Genomic DNA, 24370 nt, shown 5'->3' on the forward strand with positions numbered 1-24370 from the left:
CTTTCAGCACCAGATTGTTTACAGAGATGGGATGTGAAGCTTTATATTTATTGTATTTTTTAAGTGAAATTCACATTTCAGGAAATGCAAATAAACCTAGGGAAGGAAATTACCTATTCAGATAATTGAGATAGTCAGCTTCAGAAAGAGAGACAGAGGGTGTTTGCACAGCCCGTGGTGGTGTCTGGCACATGACCATGCCTGAAGAGACACCTTGTTTCACCCCAACCTGACTTCCCACCATGGGGTCCCACAGGCCCTAGGGACCAGGCACATCAGACCTGGGTCTCACTCAGTCCTGTGGGCTGCAGAACCCAACAGGCACTTTACACCCCAAGCCCAGACTCCCCGTTGACTTTGTCCTCCTCTCAAGGACTGGAGACGTCCTTGGTCATGATGCCTCAATGGGCAGAAACGCATTCCTTTCTCTCCCCCCTTCTCCAAATACTTGCAACATCATCACCAGGAATTTAAACATGAGACCACCTGCAGCAGGGTCGGTAGATGCAGTGAAACCAGGAAGGAGCCTGAAGAGACTTCCCTACTTTTCGAAGACAAAGTCCTTACAGGGCACCCCCAAAGTTACCTCCTGCCCCCACCAGTCACAGAGGTTTGGTAACACGCTCATCATGTGCTGTCCCTCTCTCCCCGCTTCCCTCTGCTCGCCGCGCTCTCTCCCTCTCAAACACTCAATCCTGTTGCTAAAGTTCAGATTCTTTACTTTCAGAAAAGTTTTCAGGAATACATCATGTACCGAACTGAGAAATCAATCACCTGAAGTTTCTTTAGATTTAATAGAGAGCAATGCAGGTTCCGTTATTTTTTAAACATCACATCTGAAAAGCTCATCAACACAAATATACTTAGAAAAACAGGTTTCAATTTATTATTTTAAAAGGATAGTAATGCTACATGCCTTATCCCACCTTTCCCTGAATGTCACATTTTCTCCACTATCTCAGGCTGCATCTGAGAAAACTAAAAAGAATATGCTGTCTTTTTGGAGTAGTGAAAGCTCTGGCTTTCCCAACCTTTTCAGTGCACAGCACTTTATTTCTGGTTAGACAGGCATAGATTTTGATAAATACAGTTGTACTCTTCTGAGTCCCCTTCTTTGAGATGTTCATAAAAATCACTAACTTTCCTACCTTAGCAAAATCTCCATTCCACTACGTATAAAATATAGCAAGGTTATTTGTTTTCAGAGGATTTGCTCCAACTAGTGTGGGAAGAGAACCAAAGTGTTGAACTACTACTCACCTAATGTCCATTTAGAATTCTGGGATATAAATATACACACACACACACACACGTTGCACGTGCACATACAAACATACATATACATGCATGCATACGCACATACACATGCACACACACATGCACACGCAAACACGGGTGCACACACGTGTACATATGTGTGCGTATGCACGTGCGCACATATGTGCATGTGCGCACATACATATGCGCACACATGCATGTGCACATACATACAATTGTCAGCCTTTAGAGAAGTGATATGCTGCTGGAGTTGGAAGGGGTGCTTGCACTTCTCCAGCTCAGGGGTCTCCTTCCACAGATGAGCTCACTGTGGAGCACGCAGGTGAATGTTTACAAACAGTCCTCTAGTCCTCCAGTTTACGTCATAATTCACAGGTAGTGCAGATTTTGGAATCAAATATGCAAATGTGCAGGAAGACATCATGTGTGCTAGGGCTTGGGTATTCTCCTGCCCTGCTGTTTCTGTCTACACAGCTGTTGGATTTTTTGCATTGTTCAAGAAAGGAAAAGGGGTGGAGAAAAGAAAAAAAAATGTGCAAAGCTGATGGATCCTAGGAGAATCTTACTTAATCCCAGCTTTGTAAAATTTTGCTTTATTCCATGGCAACATGGGTATACATGTCACGCCGGATGTTGCAGGAGCAGGTGAGACCTGTGCCAGATGCTTCCAGCAGTAGGAAGTGTGGACAGGAGCCCCAGGGTAAGAATGCCAGCCCCTTTGCTATTCTGTCAGTCTCGGGGTCTCCCGAAGACTGACCCCTGACACTGCGCCAATACTGTTCAGGCAGGTTCCCAGAGGACTGTTGTACTGTTCAAAAGCAGGAGGAACTTCTGTGTGGGGTAAAAAGCAGCCCATCATCCTCCTTCCATTAATTGTGTGCTGTAGTGGAAAACTCATGAAAGATACGAATGCGTGCATTTATTTCCAAAATTGACTTTGTAAGTTTTTGTGATAGGCTTTAGGGGCAAAAGAAGAGAAGCAATTATTTTGAATACATGTTTAAACTTTCCTTCTGTTACTTATAAGTGTGTTGCATTTTATCTATTCTTTTATTATTATTATTTTTCAAAATCTTCAAGAAATAAAAGTGCTCTCAGATTTTTTTTTTTTTGGAAAAGTGGATTGAAACACAGCCTCGGTGTATCAAGATACAAGGCCCAGTTTATTCTCTGCCTAACAACCCATCCTGTGTTTATTGGAAGAGTCATGATAACTCATCCTGTCCCTCCAGTCTAATCATTCTTGTCAGAGTGTGATTATTCTTCCGTTCTAAGCAATTTTGCCGCTATGCATGTGTGTGCATGTATGTGCACATGTGTAGCTCACAATGACTCTAAATATACATATTTCTGCTTAAATGTGAATATGTATGAGATACACATTTCAAATCAGTACAGAATTATGTGATTCTCTCCAAACTGTATTTGAAAAAGAAAGAAAAAAAATTATTTTACAAAAATTCTCTCAGCTCATTTAGGGCATATATACAAAGATGTTCCAGAGTGTAGCTTATCCCTTTAAAGACAATTAACACAGTTTTCTGGGCAAGGCAAGGCAGAATATTCAGTAACTTAGCAACACAAACAGAGCAGAGCTGATGCCGCAGCACATTTTTCTCTTGGATTGGGTTACAAAGTTCTACAGACAAAACAGAAGAGAAACCTGAAATACTTCTGCAGTTAGTGTGGTCAGTGCAGGGTCCAGTGTATATACTGCAGTAATATGCATACATTACCAAAATCTCCCTGGCCAGGACCTTGAATGCAGCTCTCATTTTGTATGTGAATGGCAGGGAGGTAAGTGAAGTGTGTGTATTTCATAACGTTCACGTGCAAACTTAATTTTTAATTTGCATAACGTTTTTGTAGCTATTACTAGCAAAGTATTTGGGACTTTCAAGGAACCTTGTACGGACTGTGGTGCATGCAGCCTGCTCAAGGTGGATTTTACAACTTCATTTGTAGCATTACATCACAAGTAAATGGAGTAAATGCACACATGGTGGAGTCAGACAAGTGAGGTGCAAATCCCAACTCTCCCACGTACCCACTATGGAACTTTAACAGGTTCCTTAAGCCATCTGTGCCTGTATTGTCCTATGGGCACTGTGCAGCTATCATCAGTACAGTACTTAGCACAGGGGGCTGTGGCATGGGTGGGGTTTGCTAGTGGGGGTGGGGTGCTGAATACATGGCCTGTTGGCTACTCTTGCAGAGTTTTCCCTTCTTTAGAGAGATGCTTTTTTTCTTGCAAAGGCACCAACTACATAAAGACAGCTTCATGTAAGCTCATTTATTCATGAATTCTTTCCACTAATAAGACCAGGAGTGGTCGTCTAATCACTTCATGACAACTGCTTGTACCACAATCAGTTGCTCAGTTGTGTTTAGATAAATATTGACAAGTGCCTTTGACAGTCCACTGTTCTGTCTCCTTTTGTGGTCCTTGAAGTGATCCCTAAAAAGTGACAATGCTGATGAGAAGATATCAGGAGTCACCTGATATCTCCAAACAAACCTGTTTTCTTTCCTTGTATATTTGCCAGTTTCTAAAATGTCATCTACAAAGGACTTTCATTATTTCTTTTCAGGTACAGGCTACACTTGAGTTCATTTCACTGTCTGGAAAATTTCCTGATAGGCTAAAATTTCTCAAGGTGATATCTCATGTGTCATTACTTTTACATAAGAAACTCCCTAGTTTTGCTTTGCTGCATCCGATCACCATTGGAGGCTGAGCTTCCAGCCAACTGCCTGGCCAGGCTTGTCATCGTTCCTCCTCCCTTGGAGCGATGCAAATGTCTAACTGTTTTCCTGCTCTTTAACCACTCAGTCATCTATGATTTTTCCAAATATGAAGGACTTCCCTCAATCAAGTGCATCCAGGATCGGGGAAGGGGCAATCCAGTGCTGGGAGGCAGCGTGATGCCATCGTGGACATTAGCCCAGTGGTGCCTGCTGTGCAGCTGTGAGACTTGCACACATCCAGCTGCTCAGCCTGGTCCCTTATCTGTGACTTAGGTGTGAATATGGGACCTTCCTAGGAGGATTGTTTTGTGAGAATAAAATCACTCACTGGAAGACATAGCCCATGGAAGGATGAGGCATGGGTAGAAACCCTTCTGCAGCTCCTGTGCCCAGAGCTGTCCCCAGGGTATTCACCGTCATACGCACATGTCACCACACACTCCCTGACCAGGATGTTGCGCACAGCTCACATTTTGTGCTTGGCCTTTAGGGAAGTGAAATGTGTATTATTCTATGAAGTTCGAGTGTGAACTTGATTTCGAGTTTATATAACATTATCCAGGGTGAGCTGCTGTTGTGGGCATTTATGTCGACCTTGTCCCATGCTTCTCATGAGGAAACCAAGGAACAGAAATCCAAGTATTTTCTGGAGTCAGCTGAATCCCAATCTTGTTCTTTTGCCACCCTGTTAATTACACAGAGAGATCCACTCCTCTGAAGATGTCATCCGTGTTTAAAAATAAAATAAAATTTTAAAAAAGCAAATGGGCTGTTTACTCTGTCACTTAGTTGAGCAATATAACGTGTTTTTCCTTTAAGACTTTACATACTTATAGGGATGCATATCCTCTGCAAGGAACGGATTTGAGGCAACTTATAATTAAAATACTGTTTGTATCTCTACCTTTAGAATGTAATTCACCATCCTTTCTTGGATTGAGCCTGAGCTGCCCCTTGGCATGGTATGGACAGAACCATGCTCCTGGCTCCCTGTGTGATGGTATGGGGTGGGCCTTGGTCCCATGGTCCTCAGCAGCTGTTCTGTTCACTACTTCTAGCTCTTCAGGCAAGTGGAGCCACATTCTGTTATTCCTGCTGTGCTCTGGCTCAGTCTAAGGCGCAAACTGTTAACCCTAACCCTATGGGAAGACAAAGAGGCTGGCTCCCGCCCCTCCCGCTGACTCTGAGTCATGCTGCCAGTGTTTTGGCACATCTGTTTTGACAGTGAGCCCCGTCCAGATCCAGAAAGACATTCTGGAGGGCCACTGCTCCCTGTGAGACCCCGTCGAGATTTCCCTCCTGGCTCATCATTTACTTTGTGGATTTGTCGCCCTTGCCACATTTAAATTCTGGCTGTCTTGGGTTAGAACTGAAAGTTAGGGCAATGTCATCGAAACAGAACACTGGTTTACAGCTAGTTCTCTTGTCAGGTTTGTGCACGTAAAGTAGAAACCGGAAGTATAAGTAGTGACATCATATGCTCTCACTCAATGGGAAAGGCCAACGTGGTCTTCTCAGTGTTATTTTTGAGAATAATATGGATTTTTTAAAAGTTACCTAATTAATATCTTCTTACCTGTTCCCCAGACACCTACTGTTTTTAACTTTGATGTATAATATTAAAGAATATCTCATATTTGGGAATGCTTGGTTGATATTTTTAAACTATTACTACAAATTGACCCATTCATTAAACTCAAAGGAAATTTGTATTCAGTTAGTAAGCTAATTAGTTGCTGAAGTCAAGATTGTTTTTTCTTATGGTAGCTGAGGAATAATGCCTAACCTATTATTGTAATTACTAAGTAGAGTTCTCTTCGGAAAGTCCTTTCAAAAAAACATTATTTTCATTCAGAATTTGGACCTTGAGATTAAATAGCATTTTAGAAATCTTTAGTGACGTTTTCTACCAAAACAGTCACATTAATGGAGAACCAATGTGAGAACTCAAGAAAAATTCTCACAATACGAGGGTGCTTCAGAAAATTCGTGGAAAAATGGAATTAAAAGATAATGCAAATCTTTCCGTGAACTTTTTGAAGAGCCCTTGTACTAGCAAAATGACATTGTCATCCTCTTAAAACTTTTGAGGAGTGTGTGTAAGTAACTGAATAGAGCTCGGAGGGCGTGCAGGTAGCTCAGGCCCTCGCCAACTGCTGGAGCATCAAGCGTTCTTCTCACGGGGGACCAAATTAACATGGGAGGAGCAGAGCTAAAAGAAGCAGATGTTTTAAATAATCCCTCCAACCAGAGACCACTCTCTGCCAGTCCCAGCTTCCTTGATCCCTGTGCTGTGTCGCCTTCTTGGGTGGGTGGACTCCTCCTCTGCTCCTGCAGCCTGTGCCTGTTGCTTGAACCCTTCCTTTATGGAGCCATTTTATCAACTCGGTTGCGAACACCATGACAGAAATTCTGGTCTTAGGGCTTTTATAATATAAACCGTTTATATTTGACTTCAGAATATATTCCCTGGGAAATGGCCTTAGCAGCAGCGGCAGCATCAACAAAACAATGTATTTTGGAACAAGTCTGCTGATTTGAATTTTCCCCGGATTAAGACATACTCCCAGCCCCCCGATCCATAGCTATGTTCCTCCAGAACCCTGGGAGCACATCTTCTTGAACTTGATTACCATGAGCCACCCGAAGCTCAGGCTCCTGGAATAGAGGCAGAACCCACCACGGTGGTGGGCTGGAGTGCCGGGTCCTCAGAGGCTCCGGCCACACAGCACAGCTGCCTTCCCTGGCAAGCTCCAAGCTACACAGTGTACTCTGCGATTGGAGTGCTTTATTTTTTTTTTTCAGTTGGTTTGTAAATAGGATTGCACAAAAATCCATGCACATCAAATCTCTAAATCAGAATTTGCTGAGCTAAAAAGAGCATTAAATTAGATGGGCGGCTTTCAATGGGTGGGGGCCTGCGGTAATATAACGGCACACTAGTTCTTTACAAAAAGACAAACAGGCACGTTGCATGGTAATCTCCACTCAACTGGAAGTGTCCAGGCCTGTGTACCTCAGTTAATTGTCCTTGTCCGCTTGTCCAGCCTAGTAGTTGTCCATTAGTAATTGCTTATGAATGAGGCATTTGATATGAAAGCAACTCACTCAAGATTGTGCCGTGATTTACTGTAACATTCTATTAGCATTGTTTTATCAGCTTGAAATGCATTAAAATCATATGGGAGATGTGTTAGTTTTTCAGGTGACACACTTTGCTGAAATTCTGGATAGAAATATGATTCTCGCCATAACTGAATAAATCAACAGAAATGGTAACAAATGTCAAATATGCTTAAAACCCAAGAAAGCCTTCTAAGTTCCTTCACTGTAAGCAGCAATAGAGACAGTTTTGCTATCAAGACTCAGAGATGCCTGTAAAAGCCGGTCTCACTGGTTGGAAAGAATCCCTGTAAGCACTGTGTTTTTTCACTCTGATTAAAATTTTAGGACACTGTGTGGCCTGGACTTAAGAACACAACTAATGTCAAGAGAGTCTCTTTTTTGTTTCAGTCAACTAACAGGCCTATGTGCATATGCACACCAGCCAAAAACAGCAATAAAACCTGCTCAATGCAGGACATTTGCTGCTCCGTGGGCACCCCCTCCCCAAAGGAAATAGTTTCCTTCCCTTTGAATTTCACTAGTGGTGCATGTGGCCCATCCATTCTAAGAGAACAGTGATTCGCGTGTGTATTTCCCCTTGCTAGAATGGAATGTCCATCAGAGTCTGGGCACCACTTACTGATTATGCACCTTTGTGATGCCTCCTGCCACCCCATCACTGGCCACTGTCACGTAGGCTGTCAGTAGACGTAAGATGGATGAAACAGTGAGAGGAGCTGTGTAAACAGTGAGGGGAACTGACTCGCCACCGAGGACTTGAGCCACCCTCTGCTTGGGCATTTGAAAACTGAGTTCACTGCCATCATAGGACACATCAAGGCAGAATGAAAGTTGTGTAAAAATCCATGTTAGTGCCAATATGTGAGTACAATTATTGAACACCTGCATAGTAATAGATGAATTGATACATCATTCATTGTCTTGGTGAGGTCAACTCCAGATTATTACCTAGACTGAAAAGATTCCAAAGGTATATTTGACTCCTGTCTCCATCTTCTATAAACCTAGGAGAAAACACGGCTATTGATTGACTGATATTCTATGCTAGGTGTGGTATTTTTAAACCAGGGCATCAGTGGGCCCAGCATAGGGCCTCAAGCATGTAGAAATTCCTTGATAATCATTGAATACAATTTCAATGAAAATATCATATTAAAGCTGTGAAATTATTTTCCTGGGTAGTGAAAGTAATAAGATAACTGAATATTTAGCACAACATAAATTGTGGTACAATTTCATCACTAAATTTTCTGATCTTGGACTTGTTATTGACATAGAAAATAAAGTTTTTCTTCTACTTTTTCTCTGACAGTGACAAGTGTGTGTGTTTTGCACCCTTTTGTATACCCTGTCATACACTTTCTACTCTAACTTCTTCCAGCATGATAATGATGTAATTAAATGACAGAAATGTTTACTTCCGAGTGGAATTAACCCAGAGTAACCCAGGGTGGGGCAGCTGTCTGTGCTGTGAAATTGAGGCTGCTAGAGAACTGGAAAAAGAAAAAGGAGGGAGACCACCAGGCCCCTCAGAAGGACTGAAAGCTTCAGGGAGGCTGCAGAGACTCTTTGGTGCTAGAGTTGGTTAAATGCTCATAAAGAAGAAACACCGGAGAGATAGATTTCCAGATGCAGGCTTGTCTTTTCTTTTAAACAAAGGCAGCCAGGAGGAACTGGACCTTGTACCCTGCGTGGCGTCGGAGAAGAGGCTCTGGCGCCATCGGGCTTTGTGCTGTGTGCAGGAGAGCTGTGCACGGTTGTAACGTGCTACCAGTCCAGTGCTGTCCTGAGTGAGCCGATGACACTGTGGGTGTGGAAGGGGAGGAGATGGCCCGGCTCCTGGGGGTAAGGTACAGGGCAGGCAGGAAACGGCTTAGGGTGATGTGTGCAGGTCACGGGGAGGCCTTCCTTATGGCTCTCCAGAAGCTTTGGATTGTTTACCTTTTCACCTTTATGATAGGTTCCCGTACATGGCTGCTTTGCTGTATGTGGGCACGTGGGAGGGGGGAATGAACAGGTGACAGCTGGTGGGGATGAAGACAACACCCCCAATACATACCTCTCTCTCCAATACCGTCCCCAAAGCCCATGACAGCGCTGGAAAGTTTGCTCTTTACAGCCAAACCTTTAGGTTTCAGCACTGGAGAGAGGTACCAAGCACACTTAGAAGAATATTTTTTTACTTTATTTTCCCTGTTGCTAAAGAATATGTGCCGATTGGACTAAGCTAAACAATACCTAAGTGCACGAAGAGTGTGTGGGCTTCCTCCTCCCCGCCTGTCCTGATGACCCTGAGGAAAACTGTCTTCGCATTTGCAGACGCATATGTGTCCTTCCACACGTGCTGAAAACCTTCATGTGTCTTTGTCAGTTGGGGGCCACGCTGGCACTACAGCTGATCGGCTTGTCACATTGAGTAATTGCCAGTGCAGGTCCCACATGGCAGACAGGTCAGTTTGATACAAGCTCAGATGCTGTGGTTGGGTCCACAGCCTGGGACTGTGCTCAGAACGACAGAGCGGGGATGTCCCATCCTGTGGGCTGCAGAGGTCCGTAAGAGGTGACCGCCAGGGCCCTGCCTTGAAAGAAAGAGTGAGGACGCGGCTGCCCTGCAGAAGGTGGCTGTGCGGGGAGGAGAGACTGGCAGGTGCGGGGGCTTTGGGCGTGAAAGTTGCGAGCAGCTCTAGTGGCATGCCGGGTGCTGTGACAGGGTGTGCCCCATGTGTGCCGCCTGTGACTGCAGGGCACACGATGGAGATGTGAGGACTGTACATTTTGTTTTCTTAATCTGAGTTCTTTCCTCTGTTTTTCCTTCCAGGGCCAGGGTTAGGGGGACAGTTGAGGCAGGTGTTGGATCTTGTCTTGATCTACATTTTGATACTTTGTTCAGGTGGTTTTTGTTACATTCATTTTGATGTCTAGGAATACTGCCCTAGGTGTCCCTTAAAGTTCCATGCCCACAGAGTAAGCCTCACCCTGGTCCCAGCCCCCCACCCCCAGTCTTACCTTTCATTACCCCCTAGTACCTAAAACCTGGGAGAGGAGGGAAGGAATGGAGCCCAGGAGCCTGCAAGAAAGTATTGCCCCACCCTGCATCTCAGCGAGGCTGAAATGTTCTGGCTATTGCCAGAAGGGAACATTTGTACATCCGGAGAGTTCTTCACATGTTCTGTATATGACTCCTTTGTCAGATATGTGGTTCACCAATATGTACTCCCAGTCTGTAGTTTTGTCTTTTCAACCTCTTGACAGGGTCTTTTGTTGGATAAAAGTTTTTAATTTTGAAGTTCAATGTATCAAAAAAATATTTTTCCTTTATGGATCATGCTTTTGGTGTCTGGGAACTCTGCACCAGACTCTAGGTTTTCTATTATGTTGTCTTCTAAAAGTTTCATAGTTTCATGCTTTAAATTTAAATCTATGATCCATTTTGACTTAATTTTTGTATAAAGTGTGAGGTTTAGGTTGAGGTTCATTTTTTTTTTTTGCTAGGATGTCCAGTTAATTGCTCCAGCACCATTTGCTGAAAAGGTGCTACCCGATTCCAAGACGTTATATAGCTATAATAAGCAGGAGCTTTTGTGTTTTGTTTTATTGTTTGTTTTGCTTTTAATAAATGTCAGTCACTGCTAATGTATCTATATATACACACATAATGGAATACTATTCAGTCTTAAAAGAAAAGGAAATCCTGTCGTTTGCAACAACACTTATGAATCTGGAGGACATTAGGTCAAGTGAAATAAGCCAGGCACAGAAAGACAAATATCATATGATCTTACTTGTACGTGGAATCTAAAGAGTCGAACTCAAAGAAGTAGAGAGTACAGTGGTGGTTACCGAGGTGAGGGATCAGGAGAGGGGCTGGGGAGATGTTGTCAAAGGACACAAAATTTCAGGTAGACACGAGGAATAAGTTCAGATCTGCTGTATGTCATGGTGACTCTAGTTAACGACAATGTATTGTATACTTAAACATTGTTAGGAAGTGGATTTTAAGTGTTCTCACCACACGCACAAAAATAAGCATGGCATAATGCAGGCATTGATTGGCTTGATTTTGCCATTCCACAGCATGTACATATTTCAAAACAACATGTAGGAAATAAATATGCACAATTTTTTGTCAATTAAAAAAATTAATAAATATCAGTCCTTGCAACCTGAACACATGGGGACAGATGTGGGACATTCTTCCCTGTTGCACTGGGGCCTGGTGACATGAATGTGGTTTATCAGGAGGTTCAGGTGCTGGTCACGATGGTAAAGCTCTACACACTTTAAAAATGCCCTGCAAAAGGTGCATGTTGAAGATAATTGAAAGCTCAATCCTGGATATTAAACGCTTGAAAAGTACTCCTGATTGCCACACTTATGTCAAACATGTTCATCGGTAGGATTTTTTCTCATGCAAAGCCACAGCAACTTAATGTGAACACAAAGTGTTTTGAAATGTACTTTTGGCAGGGCTCTTGCAGATATGGAGGCAATGATTAACAGGGTGGTAATCACCTGTGGACTTGTGGCGGCAGAGGGAATGCTGGGCCACGTAGCCTGGGCATTTGCTTCTGTGGACAGTCTCCTTCCTGGTGCACCGAGAGGCCGGGAAGAACACTGTGCTGAGCAGGGAGGCGTGCGGCTCCTTCTGGATTATTTGCGCTATTGGTTTGAAGGAGTCTTGTTTAGGCTGCCTCCAGCTTTCTTCATCACAGTGTGTGTTGCAGACCCTACACCAGGTCCTAAAGTGTGGTGTGGGTGAACAGGAGCCCCTGGTAGCCGAGCCGGCCTGCCTTCAGCCACCTCCTGTCACACCCAGGTGGGAGCAGTCTCTGAGTTCTGCTCCTCAGTGTCCTGTTGGTAAAGCACACCCCCCTGCACACTCCCTGGCGAGCAGACAGTTACCAAATTACCCACCAGCCCTGGACTACAGTGACCGTTCCTGTACAGTTTCTTAGCACTTGCTGGAAGGAGAGCAGGCAAAGAGATCCTTTTGGAATACTGATTTTTTTTTTTTTTTTACTTTGCAAGCTTTTCCCCCCTCTCTCTTAAACATGCTGTTAGTGTTTTAGTTTACTCTGTAAGGGATTCTGAACCCAATCATAGGCATACAAAATGGTGGCACAGGAAAAGCTCTAAGATAACACCTAGTTCAGTGGCTTTCAAACATCTGTGGCTTTCAAACATTTTTGACCCTGCCAAAGTAAGAAATGCATTTTAATATCATGACACAGATGCATATAAAGTTTCATGATATAGTGCTGTCCTTACGACATTACTCTGATATCTATTTTCTTTTCTTTTTTCTTTCTCTTTTTTGTTATGCTCATCTTAACCCACTATCATGATTTTACAATGCACTTCTGGGTTGAGACCCACAGTTTGAAACCCCAATCTAGTGCATTCCTCTGACTGTACAGAGTAGGAAACTAAGGTCATTAGTAGATAAGCAATAAACACAAAGTTCTGCAAAGTTACAAGGTTACAAAGAGGCAGAGTCAGGATTAGAAAATTTACAGTATCAGATAAGTGAAGGAACTTGGATCATTCTTGTTACCTCAGTGAGCAGAGAGAGAGTCGTGCAGCTTCACACATCTACAGAAGACACATAATCTTATATTTCCCCCAGTTTTTCTTCTCTCTCTTCTGCATCCGAATGCTAGCACGTTTCCTTCATAAGCATCTTTGTTTTCCTTTTGTTACCTTTGTTGTCTATCTATGACTTTCTAGCCTTTTTAAGACTTACATAGCAATGGTTTATTTAAATTCAGCTGGTGGCATCCAAGGCTGAAGAGGTTGTTTAGAGACAGAACAACCCCAGAAGCAAAGCAGGGCAGCATCCCAGTGCGGTTGTTTTCTAGAGCCTCAAAGCGGGTGTTTCTCCTTCCTGTTTCATGAAGGATTATTGTCCAGGGTCTTTATATTGTTGTCATTTCAGTTTTGATTGCCATGCTAAACAGACAGTTGTCCCGGCTGCTTGGACCCCACCTCCATCTGAGTGGGGCATTCAGGGCAGTCACGGTGTGTCAATTCCCTAGTGCTGCTGGTGGCTTAATAAAAACATAAATTTATCCTCTCACCATTCTGGAGCCTAGTAGGCCAAAATCAAGGTGTCGGCAGGGCCTAACTCTCTCCGAAGCCCGTAGGGGAGGATGCCTCCTGTGTCTTCCTGGCTTCTGGTGTGGCCGGCCACCCTGGTGTGCCTTGCCGTGTGGACACATCACTCCAGTCTCTGCCTCCATCATCACACTGAGGTCTCCTGTGTCCACATGGCATTCTCTTCTCCGAGTGTGTCCAAATTTCCCTCTTCTTATAAGAACACCAGTCGTTTGCAGTAGTGCCCACCCTGATCCAGTGTGACCTCATCTCGACTTGATTACGTCTTCAGAGGCGCTGTTTCCAAGTAAGATCACATTCACAGGTACCAGCAGTTAGGACATGAACATATCTTATTGAACAATTCAACCCATGTCTCACAGTAAGTCGTGGACTCTTCCCTGGGGATTTTGATTTTAGTGATACTGCATGGCAGTAGCACCAGCATTGCTGACAGCCTGAAACATACGTGATCTCTAACGTGCACTTAAAACATTATGTTCACTTCCTCGGCAGGCTCTAGACAGTAAGCCAGCCCTAAACTCCAGGAAAGGGCTTTCTTTGGAATTTCTTCATAAGTCTCTCCATGTGGCCTCCCGCAGTCCAGAAGGACTGTAGCAGATGCCATAGGTCCACGGTGCGGACCCCTCTGCTGAATGCTGTCTCAGGAATGTAGTGTGAGAAAAACACACAGTAGGTCACAGTAAGCTTTATAAGCGCATAAAAACCTGTATAACCAAAAAGGCAATATGGTGAGGCACACTGTGTGTGTGTGTGTGTGTGTGTGTGTGTTTGTGTGTGTGTGTGTGTGTGTGTGTGTGTGTGTGTGTGTGAAATTAATATTACAGTATTAAATTACTTTTAGGTTGAGTAAAGATCTTTGGTGTGTCTACTGATGAAAGAGAACTCTTCCTGAAAAAATTGCTACTTCTAAGTCAAATTTGTGTTTTAAAAGTATGTGAACTAACATAATGTAGATAGTGTTTAAATATACTGAGAAATTTTTGATGAAATGAAGCCCAGGGTGTCTGTGTATTCCTTAGATGAGTCGAGAAGTTACATACTGGGAATGATAAGCCAGTTTCAATGAGTGCCCCAGGTTTTTGGAAAACAAGAAATTGGCAGGGAGGGATTAGAATACACAAGTCAGCATGATCAGGGTCGTAAAACACGTGCTGTGATGAGTGGAACACAGATATGGAATTTGTTCAGCAAGATCAAGGCCAAGTCAGCTGCCAAGATGCTGGGTGGAAGAAAGCTGGTTGAGATTTAGTTTACCATAATGAAATATGAGTCCGAACTATGATGCTGTAACAAATAACCACAAATGTAGTAGCTCAAAGCAACACACACTTATGAGCTCACTGTTTCTGTGGGTCAGGACTTTGGGCAAGGTATGCCTGAGTTCCTGGGTTCTTAGGGACTCACAGGCTGTAATCAAGGTGTGTTCTCATCTGGATCTCCAGGTCTTCTACCACGTTCAGTCAGGGTGTTGGCAGAATTCAGTTTTTTGAGGTGGTAGGACCAAGGCCCTCAGCTCCTGGAGGTTCCCTTCTCCATAGTAATTCTCAGTACAGCTGGTTGCCCTTCAAGGCCAGTGACAAAGTGTCTCCCTTCAGGAGGGGCTCAGTCCCTTCTTTTTGGGCTTTCACCTGATCAAGTCAGGCCCACCCAGGATAATTTTGTATTTCATTAACTCAAAGCCAACTGATTTGGAACCTTAATTACATCTGTAAAACTTCAACTTTAATTTTGTCATATAACCTAATCACAAGCGTGATATCTATTGTGCATTTGGGTCACATTGCACTAAGAGGTAAGTGAGAGATGCAATACAGTTGGACAGGCTTGTGTTGATTGGAAGTGTTCAATTGAGGCTACACTTGGGAGGGATATTTGCAAACCGGAATATTCAGAGGATGGGGAAGGCTCTTGGAAAAAGTCACAGTGACAGATGAGGATGGACTGGGGATGTTTAGCGGGCAGATAACTAAGTGGGACTATAGTGGTTGTCTTTAGCGATTTGAAAGGCTGTTACTGGGAAGAGGGTTTGACATAATGGTCTTGCCCTTCAGAGGAGAGAAGTGCTCAGACGCCTGGGGGGCACCCATCCCTGTGCCCCTGCGCTCGTTGGCCGCCTTCCGTCCAGGCTCTCCCAGGTGAGCCGCTGTCCAGGTACCACAGGAGTGCAGCCCTGGCCATGCCCATCTTCAGCAGTCAGCCTGCTGTGGGCTTGATAATGAGAGAACTAATCACAAAAAAGGCATGGTTCGTTGGGATGATCTACTGAAGGTTGTGCTCAAGTCCAAGGAAAGAGCCTCCTTCTTTCCCCTTTCTCAGTCCCTCAAGTGGTTGTTTAGCAGCAGGGAGGGCACCAGACGCCTTCAGAGGTCTACAGGACCCAAGCAGACAATAGTTAGCCCACCTACAATAACAGCGTCTTCACGGTGTTTCGTATTTAATCATGTAAGGGCTATGGAGCAGATGGAAGGAAATGCTGACAGCCACACTGTCAAGGGTGTCTTGCCCGAGGTGTCAGAGCTGACATGCACTTGTCCTTTCTTCCCAGCATTCACTCAAAACCTTCTAATTTTGCAAAAACTCAGTGTTTAAGTCTTCTGCGTGCATTCCGTTTTCCTGAGGATTCAGGATGGTGGGATGGAAAGCTCGTGGTGCCGGGCTTCGCTGGGCACAGGCCGGCTTCCAGTCCCGGGTCTGCCTTGTGCCCCCAACCCCTAGACATTTGCTCCCTCTTACTGAGTCCCTTTCCTTGTCTATTAAATGGGGGCAGTTCTTATCTCTAAAGGATTATCATGAAAACCTAATGATACAGAAAGAATAAAGCACATGGTTGGTGCTTCATAAATAATATTTCTCTACTTTTGGAAAGTCACTGCTGAAATAACTAGACAAGAATCCTTTAACATTTATAATCTTAGTTTCAGCTGTACCATCAAATCAGTAGTTAGTGGTGAGACTCTGCTAAACAAAATTTGCTAAGGATCAGGACAGAAAAGAGACCTGACATTTAGGGGTGCCTCTTCTCTGCTGGCATAACGCTAGGTATTTCACACCTTATAACAGCTAGTTCTCATGTCAGCTTTTCTAAAAATAAGGAAATAGAGGGTCCTAATGGCTCTGGGGTGACACAGTGGCAGATGTAGAATTTGAGCTCCATTTAGCTCATGTTTCAGCCCAAAGTTTCACAATACTGTGGTTTATATTGGAATATTCCTCCCGACCCCCTCCCCACACACGACCCTCTTCCTCCCTTATGTTTGGTATTGTACATAGTTTAAAACCACTATTAGTAGTATTACAAACGCCACTATTTGTCAAACGCTTTATGGTCCCAGGCCCTGTGCTATGTACTTTTTATGACTTATCTAATTTCTGCATTGCCCCACAGTTGATGAAAGTGAATCTCAGAGAGACTGGACCTCTGCTGCTGTTCCACACAGAGCTGGTCGGTGTAGAGTCAGGCCCCAACCCGCAGCATCTACAGCCACTGCCCTGTCACATGGTAGCTTATAACTAGTAATTACGGGGTGCAAAATTTAAAAAAAAAGACATCTGTGGTATGGTAATAAAAAAAATGATATTATTTCACTCCGTTTGAGAAAAAAAGAGCACTGGGAAGACGTATGGCTTGAGTGTGGGAAAGAATGAAGCTGCGGCTTTTCTGTGGGCCAGCTCCTTACTGGCAGCCCCGTGGAGTGCAACCAACTGTTGCAGAGTTGCTGCTCTAACAGGAGCTGCAGGCTGGCTTTTTTTTTTTTTTTTTTTCCCCTCCTTTTATGCTTTCATCTCTCCCCTTTCTTTGCCTCGTTAATTTTATGCCCTGCCCACACGGCTACTGTGCTGCCCATCACCAGGCCTGTGGTGACCATGGTGCCCTGGGCAGCGCCTCCAGGAGTGGGGACAGCTCAGCCGGGGCAGGTCAGAGCACAGTTGCTCTGGGACAGCGGCCGGTGCCTGTGGAGGGAGGGCCTGCGAGAGGATGGCAACTTCTATTTGTTGTCCCTCACAGCTGTGGCTCAGTCTGATCTCTCTGCCCCTCTGTGCGTGTCCCCCGCTGTCCCGGCTCTTGCTGCTCGCTTGCATTCTTTCCACACAGTACTGTCCTAATATTTCTCTTTCCTAGGGGCAGGAAATGACAAACCTGTTTTTTTAGGGCCATTCAGGAAGTTGTCCAGAGTCATAATGGCCCATTATCTAATGGTCAGAGTTTATTTAGGCTTTCACCACGTCGGCTGCCCACTTGAAACAAGGGAGAGGACCCTGTGCCTGCGAGCTGTGGAGGGCGCAGCGGGCAGCTCAGGTGCTCACGCCCATCAAGACTGACTGTTGGCGTTATGTTCATTTCGAGAAGCTTCCCAATTGGTTTTTTAAAGATCTGTGTGTGCTCTGAGCATGTGCTCTCCATCCTTTCTTTAACCCTGTATTTCTTAGGGTTGACCAACAGCAGTGGAACTTACTAGAATGCACATTTGCAGTCCCTGTGTGGTACCACTGAGTTAGTGTGTCCGAGGAGGGTCTCAGAAACATTCATTCCAGCAGTCTCATTCTGTGCACCCCCAAAGTTTAAGAGGCTTGCTTTAAAGAAAGGCAGCTGGTGTGTAAAACGTTTCAAAGGTATGGCAAAATGTGGTTTACTAGCACCAAGCATGTGTGATTCCTAGAAGCTTTAGAACAAGATCAAACTTTGAAGGAGAAATACTCGAGCTGGCTTTTCTCACGTGCTCTTTACAGTGCTGGGACAAGTTAGGAGCCTCCCGGTTGGGTTCACTGAGCATGAGCACCCATGCGCTGGCTCAGGGGCAGCACTCTCAGCCACCCTCTGGCAAGGATGCGGGCGGGGCTGACCATGAATCAAGGCTTACAGGAACCTGCGCAGGTGAGCAGGGAGCATTCCAGAACCAGTGAGCAACGGCTCCTCCCTCCGTCTCTGCCTCCTGTCTTTTCCTCTTTGTGTTGCAAGCCACAGAAGGAAACTGATGTGAGTAACTTTGGGGCTTCGTAATCCTTTAATCAAAGGAGAAAAAAAGATGTGTGTTGGTAGCTGATTGAGGTGGGTCCACAGAGGAGGTAATAGATGGAAATGGTATTTTCCTCCTCAAATCCTGATCCTCTCTTTCTCTCCCCCCCCCTTCTCACTTCCTTGGTATCTTGCACACCTAACCCAGTGCCCATTTCCTTCCAATCTGGGTAAACAGTCCCCGCAAACCTTGAAGTACCTACGAGGAACAGGGTGGTCCATCTTCAAGAAGTATGAGAAGAAATCATTTTTCCAGACCCCACATTCCACTGTGACTTGCCCTACCCTGGAGGTAGGATCGGATTGGGGGAGGCCCCTTTGCACAATGGACCCCGTAAGAGTGTGCAATCTAGTCTGTAAAATGGATGCAGAAAACATCTTTGGACTTCTGAAGCAGAAAGAGATGTATCCGGTGCCTTCAGTACAGGTTTAACTTCACAATCCGCAGTTTCTCCGGATGTGCCACTCTCTCTTAATAAAGCCCTGGCCACACTTCTGGCTGTTCTGATTACACAGGGGTAATTCCAGAATAATCTCAAAGTCGACTGCCAGGCATCTGCACTTGCAAATTAAATGCCTGGCACATGATTGTGTTTAGGTAATAGTTGATTGCAACACAAATTACAGGGCAGTCCCTGTGGGCCTGCCACCTTTCCCGCCATTGTGATGTTCCCCATGAACACCAGGGCAGCCTCCTTCTCTGCTAATGGCACCTTAGCTGCGTTATCAGCCCTACTTCTTTATGCTGACACTGTTTTCTTTTTGGAATGAAAGGCCTTTGCAGATGAAACTCAGATGTATCCGTCCCCTCCTGTCCCTTCGACTGTGAAAACATCGAGCCTGGCATCAGGCCAGCCTGCCTTCCCTCTTGCCTCCCTCCTCTCCACCTCCAGTGTTTGTTCTGTCTCCATTTATTTATTTATTTGGCCATATTGTAATTACAAGATACAAAAATACCTCCTCTTTGTAGAAGGTTCAACATTTGCAGAAAATTAGGGAGTAAAAGGAGGAGCCATGCTTTCTGCCCCCGGGGTCAGCCTTCCACTGTCCCGAGGTGGGGAGGTATCCGTGTACGGATAAGAATAGATTGTTTGGGTTTTGTTTAGATGTTTATACAGGTGAGTTTATGTGATACATAGTGTTTTACCCTTTTTTTTAAACTTAATTTCACTTTATTTGAGGGCTTTCCAAATTGCTGTACGTACAGGTCATCCTCACTTGTGTATCTGCTGCCCTGTGTGGCTGTCACCACCAGTGGGCACATGGGTGGTTCTGGGTGTGATAGCCAGACGCTGAGCGCCGCAGTGACCGTGTTTATACACGCTTCCCTGGGCATACATGGGAGGGTTTGCCGGGGAGTCCTGGAAGGGGATGTGCCACTTAAATGAAGTTTTCAATAGGTTTTTTAAAAAAAATTTCAGTTAATACACAGAAATTGTCATACACATCCAGAACTCCAGATCATCAAGTTTTTATTTCCCTTCCACATCTAACCTTCCATTTCTGAACTATTTTAAAGCCAGTCATCTCACATCTAAGAAATCCTGTCATTTTGCCCTCCATACTTCATACTATGCATCGGTAAAAACACGGATTTTTTTCTTATATAACCACAGTGCTGTCATCACACTTTAAAAATTAACCACAAATCTCTTATGTCACCTAACAACCAGTCCCACTGACATGTCTCCAATTGTCTCGAAATGTCTTCTTACCAGTAGTTTGTTGGAATCGTTGTGCAAGCTAGCTGATGCCTCGTGTCCACAGCCGAGCCAGAGCCAGCCTCTCTTCCCAGCCGTGGGGCGGGACTGCCTGTGCCACCTGCTCCCGGAACCTCCCCCTTGTGCTGCCTGCCACCTGCACACTGCCCAACGCACCGAGTGACTCAAATTCAACTCTCTGAGTCTGACTTATTCCTAGACGGTGCTCTCTCCTCCATGCCTTGTCAGAGCTTGCATGTGACGGTGTTGGCGAAAACACTGGCAGCACCAAGAGTCACCATGACCGGTCAGGGTCATAAAGCCAAGAAGCCCCCAGGCCTGGGCTCGGCCCCTTCCCCAAGCCCCAGGTCCTTCTGCCCCCGTAAGTCCTTTCTTCAATATCCTATATGCAGCTTTTCTTGAATTGGCCATATTATTTAGGATTCAGATATAATCAAATAGAAGATAAAACACAACATAAAGACATTTAAAAGAGTGGAAGGCACATGATTTACTGAAACCACTGGTCTTACAACTTGAAAAGTTCATCCAGTTTTCTGCACATACAAGTGCTAGACCCTAACTGGAAGTCACAGCTGAACCCAGACACATACCAAGGTGCTAAGAAATGGCAAACCCTGTGTGTCGAGAGAGTAATATGTAACTGTTTGAGTTTTTAAAATATATCTTATCTTTTTAAAAATATCTTTCTTTGAAAAATGACCCTCCTGGCTTACCAAATGAGGCTAGTAGAAGGTGAAATGCTCCTATTTCAAAAGAAATCCTCATTTTAACTCTGAAGAACTGAAAAATGCATTCTGGTTTTCAAGGACCCAACCTATAGTTGGGTATTCTATAAAATGCAAAACATGTTTTTGTATGTAAGATGTTTTTAAGTGTGATTTTATTGTTTCAAGGTAGATGGCACTCTTCTAGGTTTCAGGTACTATTCAGCACTTCACCATGATCTCGTTAACCTTCTCAGCAGCACAGCTAGAGAGGGGCTGTCCCTAACATATACTATTGCCTGAGTTCACCAAGTAGGTAAGTGATAGAGGCAATATTTATTTTGGCCCCAATTTCTAATTTAAAGACTAGTGTTTTTTCCACAATATCATGTTCTAAAGGAGGATGCCCTCAACTTGCAAAATGAGCCTTTTGAATTAAAAGGATCATAAATGTCAGAAGAAAAGCTAGGATGAGGAATATGTTAAATGAGTCTTTCGCCTGTAATGATCTATTACAGGGTAAAAGGTGGTAAACACTACCATCTGGAAAGGTTTGGTGATAGTAGTTCCCACTGCAGAGGAATACATGTGGGCTGAGGAGCTGGTGCCAACCAGGGAAGGAGAAGCCATGGTGGGAAGGTCACATGGTCGCCTGCATCCCTTCTACCTGCCTCTGACATGTGCACCCATCCTGTCACCTGCCAGAGAGCAGGGCTGGGGAGAGGTGGACAATTTGAGAAATGCCAAAGCTCTTAGTTGAAAGCGTCATTTTTTTGAGATACAAGCTCCTACCATCTTCTAAAATCTGGCCATGACTAGTGGCAGGCGTGGGCCCATGAGAAGTACTTAAGCGATGTCAGGGCTTACTTCGCAGGCAGGTGGGTCAGCCTTCTGGAGGGCCGCACTCAGGTGGGGAGCCTCATGCTGGGAGAATGGCAAAGCAAAAGGAGCTCATAAGGCATCTTATCCAACCGTAACCCGGTACACACAGACAGAAACACACACACGATACAGACTCACACAGACAGACACACAAAACACACAGACTCACACAGACACATGTGCAGACAGCCACAGACAGGCGGACACACAGACACATACACACAGGCAGAGACAGACATACAGGCAGGCACACACAGACACAGACACACACACAACATATAGACTCAGACATGTGGACAGACACACACCAGACACAGACACACAGGCGCAAACAGACATACACAGACATATGCAGACAGACACATACACAGACACACACAGACTCACACACAGGCAAACGTACACACAGACACACATATACACACACATACGCGCACACACACACACACAACACACACACACACAGACAGTTAAAGTTTGTTAAAATAATATATACCCTAACAAAGCCTTACTAATGATTAATCCATGCTGACATTCTCTCGTTCACTGTATTTCCTTTTAAAAAAAAAAAATTCTGATTGCAACACACTAAATTGACTTTACAACTCCTTAATGGATAGCAGCCCATAATTTGCAGAGAATTGCGTAATGCAAGCTGCCTCTGTGCTCCTGGGGCTGCTACCTACGCCTCCTGCTATGCTAAGAACAGAAGGGGGTGGAGAGCAGGGCCTGCAGCACAGTATCAGTGGGTGGAATTTTGTAAACCAGCCCCTTCTTCCTTTTGCATTTGATCTGACAATTCAATTAGACGCTGAGTCCTAAAACTGTATCTGAGGAGCCCAGCACATGCCCCAGAGGTGAGATTAGTGGGCTTCCTGTCCGGGGGAGCATTTGCCTTAATTACTGCAGCAGATTTGCATGGACTGCGTTAGCCCGCTGACCGCGCTTGGAGCCCTGCAGTTAAGAGCGCCACATTCAGGCTCCAATTTCCTTGATATTTTGTTGTGTGGGATGCTTGCAAATCAAAACAAGGCTAGAGCCCAACACGTAAATTTTACTCCGTCCCACAAATGCAGTGAATGAAGTGTTTCTGTTTTTACTCCCTAGAATTGTCTTTTCTATATTTATTACATTATTGTTATGATTGGTTTTGAAGAAAGTGTTCCGATTTGGTATCACACAATATATCTTTATGGAATCAGGTTTATATACCTTTTCCACTGGTTTCAAACAACCTCATAGTGTCTGATGTCACTGAGCACATGACAAGCAGAAGAACGTCATCCTCTCGTGGGGCTCAGTGCAGCTCAGCCTGCCTGGCGTCGGTGCTCGGGGCGGGGCGGCTGGGGCATGACCAACACGTACCTCCAGCAATCTGCAGATGATCAGTGTGGACGTTGATGACGTTGCTAAAGGTCTGTCTATTTAGAGGTTGGATTAGAGATTTGGGATTTGGAGGGCTTCTAGTGCTAGCATTTTTAATAATAAGCAGGTAGAGTATTGATTTCAAAAGACTAAAAACCCATATGGACCAAATTCACCAAATTGGTTGTCTGTATGTGTCCCATCCTAATTTGCCAACATTTTGTAAATTGCCAACACAGGCCTTTCTATTTTAATCTAAAGAATCCAAACTCAAATGAGACTTTGAAAAATCATTTAGCCTGTGTCTTGATTTCCTCAGCTGACACCTAGAGAAGAAAAGATGAGCTAAATGAATGGTCCAGCGAGTCCCTGCAGCCCCAGTGCCCGTGTGCTTCGCATGCAGGGCCAAGCTTTCAGTGTGATGCTGTCAGCAGAGTTCTCTTGTAACAGATTGAGCCTCCTTCTCTTTTGGTTCCACTTCCATTTTTCTGTGCTTTTTTAAAAAATGGAATTGCTTTTGCATTTGGGGAGCTGTGTTGGTCATTTTTACTCCACTTGGTTTTGGAATCACTAGCCTGGCCAATTTACAGCCCAAAATCGCTGACCTAGTAAATCACACAGATGATCGCGTGGCAGACTTGTATGCTCCTTCCACGGCTCACCTCTACTTGGTAGTCCTAGTTAATGGTACACAAAGCCAGGGTGTTTCTCCCACCCATGGCGCTGTAATGCTGCTCTACTTTTTCTAGTCCTTTCATGATAGTGTGAAATTTTCTACTCTGGAATCAGTCATTCCTATTCCTATCTGTGGACAGTAAATAATGAAGAAGTAACTTTTGAGGCTAAAACTGCATTAACACGCAGCCTAATTTAAAAAAATTTTTTTTTTTTATCATAACATAGTTAATTGTACGTATCTGTGGGGTACAAATATCCCAACCTAATTTTGATGGAAACTTTTGGCTGGAGACTGGCATTTTGTTTTCTTGTAGTTTTTTACATATGAGAGTTTTCTGATTTAGGGGCATGAAGAAATTAGCATCTGTTCATGAAGAAATTAGCAGGCACTACCTTCTGTAGCTGATCTCAGGCAGTACAGCTGACTGTGGGACGTTTGGGTTCAGTCCATGCTTGGTGGGTGTCGCTGCACCTTCCCAGTCCTGGCGGGACTGTCCTGGTAGCTCAGGGAGTTGCCTAGGAAGCTCAGGAGCCTGGAGGTGCCAACGGACACGGAGCAGTTGGCTTTGTAAGACATCGGTTCTGTCACAGATGATGGCAAAACCACATGCGGCACGGGGAGCACCGCAGCCGCGAATGCAGCCAGTGTGAAGCGTTTCACATGTAAAGAATTACTCCTGTCGCACATAACCGTGTGTTGGCTCGCTAGAATCAACTTTTCCTCATTACAAAGA

The 24370-nt window shown here is 44.6% G+C and overlaps 1 protein-coding gene across 2 annotated transcripts in view; it reads left to right on the forward strand.

Annotated features, from left to right (window-relative positions):
• Nucleotides 1-24370, forward strand: part of EGFR (epidermal growth factor receptor) — a 176676-nt gene that overhangs the window by 44573 nt on the left and 107733 nt on the right. The gene's annotated exons all lie outside the window — the stretch shown is intronic.

The sequence above is a fragment of the Cynocephalus volans genome, chromosome 2 (genome assembly GCF_027409185.1).
Source record: "Cynocephalus volans isolate mCynVol1 chromosome 2, mCynVol1.pri, whole genome shotgun sequence".
Taxonomy (NCBI): Eukaryota; Metazoa; Chordata; class Mammalia; order Dermoptera; family Cynocephalidae; genus Cynocephalus; species Cynocephalus volans.